The sequence below is a fragment of the Nicotiana tabacum genome, chromosome 22 (assembly GCF_000715075.1).
Source record: "Nicotiana tabacum cultivar K326 chromosome 22, ASM71507v2, whole genome shotgun sequence".
NCBI lineage: Eukaryota > Viridiplantae > Streptophyta > Magnoliopsida > Solanales > Solanaceae > Nicotiana > Nicotiana tabacum.
In genome coordinates this window covers 151,404,747-151,410,746 of record NC_134101.1, presented here as the reverse complement: position 1 = coordinate 151,410,746, position 6,000 = coordinate 151,404,747, and positions in this window count along the sequence as shown.

Genomic DNA, 6,000 nt, shown 5'->3' with positions numbered 1-6,000 from the left:
CCATACCCATTCATTAAAACCTGACCGCAATCCGCCTAAATCATGGCCGTTGATCAAAAATGATCGACGACCCACAAATAACGACCCCCGTACCTTATATCCCCTCCTCTCTACCCTAACCCTCGCTTCTCTAAAGCCTCCTCCCTTATTTCCCCTCCCCCGATGAACCCTAAAAATCCGTCGCCCCATTCAAACCCCCCAAATCCCATTCCAAATGGGATTCTTTCCCTATTCCCACACCATTTCAGTATTTTTCCCTTATTTGGTGTTATGTTACGAAGTAACTTAGGTACTTGCCTAAACATGAAAAGTACCTCGCTTTGATTCTGTCAAAATCTATGTTTACCTCTTGAATCTGGACAGCCTTGAGTCCAAACGAGTTATTTTTGTATCAATTCTATCGTATCTCGCTGATTCGTACTTAACTCTAAAGGTTAGAGTTCCAGATTCTCTTTTGATTTGAGCGTAAGATGATTCAAACCTTGATTTTTGGCATGATTCTATCTCTATTCACCCTATCTCGCTGATTTTTTTGGATTTTGGCATGATTCTATCTCCAACTTTCCCCAAGTAATGCTTCACCCGGTGACCACTGACTTGAATATTTCAATGTTCTTGTTCCTCAAGTCCAAAGCACCAAAAGGTGTCACACCAACAATTCAAACGAACCACTCCACTTTGACGTAAGCTTCCTGGGAAACATCCTCAACCTTGAGTTGAACAACGACACTAAATCACCGGCCTTCAACTCCTTGTTCTAATATACTTGTCATAAAGATATTTCATCTTTTCTTTCTACAAGGATGATTTCTCATATGCATGGTACTAGAAATCATTCAATTCATTCAAGTGTGTAACCCACAGGTTAGCGGCTACATCCCAATCCAGATTAAATTTCTTCAAGGCCCACATTGTCGTGTGCTCTAGTTCCACCGAAAGATGACAAGATTTCCAAACACTAACCGGTATAGGAAATGTTGATACCCAATTTTTTCTTCATATTTTTCAAATATACATATATACTTTCAAAATAGTGTACATGCATTAACATAGGATTTACAAACATGCACAAGTATTTTTCATACTTCTCCGTAATTTTAAAAGAGTTTAAATCAATTTATTTCTGTATTTTATTATATAGATATTCAATAATGACCCTCCAAATTATTTTTATGATGATTCAATCATCAAAATATATCATTTATGTCAATATGTGGTTTTAAATATTTTCAGTGCATTATTATAATTACATTTGCATTTTTAAAGCTAAATTGCACAATTTGCAATAATAGTCCATATGTACTTATAATTATTTATTTATTTAAAAATAACCTTTTATATTTTTTATAACATTAAATAATTATTTTTATTCATTTTTATGCGCCAATGATATTTTTTTATTCATCTATTATGTTTTACAAATTATTTATTGGTTAAATTTGGGTATTTAAAATCTGGCCCCATTTTTTATTTAAATTCAGATTAGAACTACCCAAACCAACCCAATTTTCCTAAGCCCAATACCATACCCATTCATTAAAACCTGACTGCAATCCGCCTAAATCCTGGCCGTTGATCAAAAATGATCGACGACCCACAAATAACGACCCCCGTACCTTATATCCCCTCCTATCTACCCTAACCCTCGCTTCTCTAAAGCCTCATCCCTTATTTCCCCTCCCCCGATGAACCCTAAAAATCCGTCTCCCCATTCAAACCCCCCAAATCCCGTTCCAAATGGGATTCTTTCCCTATTCCCACACCATTTCAATGTTTTCCCCTTATTTGGTGTTATGTTACGAAGTAACTTAGGTACTTGCCTAAACATGAAAAGTACCTCGCTTTGATTCTGTCAAAATCTATGTTTACCTCTTGAATCTGGACAGCCTTGAGTCCAAACGCGTTATTTTTGTATCAATTCTATCGTATCTCGCTGATTCGTACTTAACTCTAAAGGTTAGGGTTCCAGATTCTCTTTTGATTTGAGCGTAAGATGATTCAAACCTTGATTTTTGGCATGATTCTATCTCTATTCACCCTATTATGAGAATCTACCTATTTTTTTTATCAATTTTTTTTACTTACCTTAAATTAAGGTTTCAGATTTTTTTAGTCGAACCAATTTTTTTTAATTTTGTGTATTTTTACCTAAAATTAGGGTTTATGTTTCTTTTCTTACTGATTTAATTGCTTACCTTTTTTGTGCTTGAATCGATTATTTCTCATGTTTATGTTTTAGTTCCTGTACTATTTAAATCCCTCCCCACTCTCCTTTGAAAAAGCAGAGATTTTGAATTCGAAAAATCTTTTCACTACTCTAAACAAAAGCTATGTACTCTTACTCTCTTGAATATTCTTATTCTGTGTTTTGATTTCTGGCCGGCTGAAAGCCAAGGCCAAAAATCTTGAAGTCTTTGCTTTTGTTTGGTGATATTTGCTATACTGTTCAATTCCCTTCTTCCTTGTTTCATCTTAACTGGTGAGTTATTGAATACTCTGCCATTTCATTATGACTATTTGTTCAATATGTTACTGTTATCAAACCATGTTATCCTAAATGCTATTACCTATATTTAAGGCATGCTGAGAATCGATTAATGAAATCTGCCTAACTCTGTGTAACTTAGGACTATTTTTTAGCATTAAATAGGCTTTCATACCTTTCTGAAAGACTATTTAATTATGTGTGCGTTAACATATTCATCAGTTTGTTTATTGAACCTGTTACCATGTGATATGTTTGATTTTGTGCTTATTGTGCTATAACACCTCTATTTAATTATCTTAATCAGTTCCTGACATACTATTAATCAATGAGCTTTCTTTCTATGACTTAGTCTGATCTGGAGTCTTTGTTATCACTGTGAACATCCTTATGAACTGGCCTTATTAGCATGTGACTCTGTTAATTCCCAAAAACTGGATTAAGTTTACTTGGGCTCAAATATGTTGCTATCTATTTGTGTTCCATGTGTGATTCTGTACCCCCTAATCATATCCTACTCTCATGAGTCCTCACTCTTTGTTGGCTTAAAGCCAAAGCAATTTAGGTTCTATCCCCTGGCCTCCCTAGTGTAAGCACTGCTCAGGGTTTATATGACACCCTTGTGAACTTTGACACATTAGTATTTGGTCCCTAGTCCTCCTTGAATAGTTCTGATCATTCTTCTCTAGTGTGAGCACTGCCCTGGGTTCTTGAAGCCCTTAGGAACTCTAACACACTAGAGATTTGGGTTTTTATGCTTATTCTTGAGATATGGGTGAATCGTGCATTGCTGGTTATTGTGTCTCTATGAACATGGGCTTTTGGAGCTACTATGAGTTGAACGCCTGGGACTGTCCAGGTGTATATGGGCCCGCTGCAGGCTTCCTATTGTTTTATATACTTTGTAATTCATTCATTAATTTCTGGTCTGTAATAATTATTTATAATAAAAATTGGGGTGTTAGTAATTTGGAAAACTGGGTTTATTTTAACATTTGCATGAGAATTGGTAAAAATCCTGCCTATAGGTATTTACTTTTCTCAAATATGTTCTTCTATTGTGCATTAGATAACTTGTTTATAGGTGTATATTTTACTCATTGTGCTATTATGTGTGTTAGATAACCTTCCTATAGGTGTTTACTTTGCTCATTCTGCTATTGTGTGTGTTAGATAACCTGCCTCTAGGTGTTTACTTTGCTCAAATACGTTCCACTATTGTGTGCCTATAAGTGTTTAATCCGTCTAGCCTATTCTACCTTTACATGTTAGATACCATGCCTATAGGAAATAAAAGTAACCAAAGTTCAATTTTCATTGCAGCATATTCATTAGGCATCATGATCATAGGGTCATTTATGTTCTACAAATCTTCCTCTTTAGAAATCATGCCTATAGGAATTTATTTTATTGATATGCTATTGTCACAATTGTCCATTTAATATGTATGCCTATAGGAACTAAAACTAGTTTTAATCATCAAAGGTAGGAATCATGTCTATAAGGTGATCACCATTTGTGTTAAGCACTAAAATTTAGCTTGAAAATACTGTCTCGTTGAATTCCATTAGAAAGCATGCGTATTGGAACAACTGAGTAATTTTGAATATCTCTCGTTGCTTATCACTGCCTAACACTGAGTAAATCACCTAGATAGCATGTCTATCGGTATTAACCACTTGTACTTATAATCTGTAGGCAACGGTGCAATCACTTAGAAATTACTTTGCATAACTGCCAACATGATTAAAATCCGGAATCACATTGAAATCATGTCCAGAGGACCTAACGGCTTTAATTGTTAAAACTATCAAATGCCTAATTTCTTGCGTGCATTTGCTGCCTAAGTGTGGAGGCTAACTTGAGCCCTTATTTTCTTTTGCATGAAAGTCCAACTTGTTTTTGTATGTCGCCTAGTTTTATCATTTTGAGCAACCTAAGTTAAGTCTAGAACAATCCCAAAATAGAGGTCTAAACGCACTCTGGGCCATAGACAAGGGACGGGTAGTGCACGCATAGGGTATGATTGAGAATTGATTAGAGCGCTTTAGGTAAATAACTTAAAAATAGTAATCGAGTAGCAGGAGATGATATTCTATGCCCGCTGAATAATATGAGTAACACCCCCATCTTGGGGATTTACGAAGTATTATTTATGTTGCACGAGGTGATCCTTTAGGCTAAAAAACTTAGGACTCCCCATTCCTATTAAAATAATTCTCTCTTTCTCTTCTTTATTAGAGTAATTCACATGATTTAAGTTTGGCGGGGACCCACCATTGTGGAGCTCGAGGAGTTCCTAACACATTCTCTTCGAGGTAATTTTAGCCCTTACACAATCTTTGGCGACACAAACTAGTAAACCCGAGTTATCTGCAAATAGGTGCCAATGCACCTTAATCCATTAGGTGACGACTCTCTCTTTTAAACCCTTACTTAAAAGAGATGTCAATGTCGAAACCCGATTTCGCGAGAAAAAGGGGCACGACAGCATGACGACTCTACTGGGGATATTTTTAGGCTCTTACAATAAATGAACTTGATCTTTGTGAATTAGTCTTCCCTCATAAGCGTATCTTTGTTATTTTGCTGGTATTTGAATCTCCCGCTCTCATTTTTCCCTTTTATTGCTACATGCATATCCTTTTCCCCATTTCACCTTTATATGAACTCATATGCAATTCTTTGTTTAATTTAATTACAACATGTGTTTTATCATATCTCTCCCTGACCCTCTATTTGCTTTATAACAATTCTTTCATTATGCGAACTAACTTCTTCCATGTTTTTCTTTCTCTTATGTCTTTACGTTCATTTAATACTGCATTTATTTTTCAATATGTGAATATACTTGATAAAATGTTATTTTTGCATAAAGCATGCTCCACATAATATTCCACTCATGCGTATTAATACCATAGCGGCACTTAATGAGTGTCCGCGCTCTTCCTAAAATCACCCCTTTTAATTTAGAAAGGCTTATTTGCAGTAAAACTAGTCGATCAGTAGTGCAATCGACAGTTCTGTGCCTTTCCCTCTCAAGTTGTCTGCTTGAGGGTACCAGTCTAGACTCTTCAAGAAACCCCATCCTAAAATCCATTGAGCATGCATCATGTTTAAACCTAGCATGAGTTAGAACGCTATCCGCGCAATAACTCACTAAGACAAAACTTGTCCAGTGTCCGACAGGTTTTCCATAATCCCAAGGGATATAATCACGATTTGTGCATCTTTTGGAGAAAAACATGCCAAAATGTTGAGCATTAGCGTGAAAATAGCTGAATTTGGAGATGGCAGGGGCTAACTTTATCTATTTTGCATAAATGATGCACCAGGTCCCCAGGTTCGACATGGTTCGGAATATCCCACCTTTGCTACTAGATTCGTGGGAAAATCTCGCACCAAGTGACAAAAACCACGTGAAAAGAGTTATTGGGAATTTACCTTCTCTACTAGACATTCAACCGAACAATGTACTAATCGAGGTCGCTACAATTTCTGGGATGAAAAGAGGG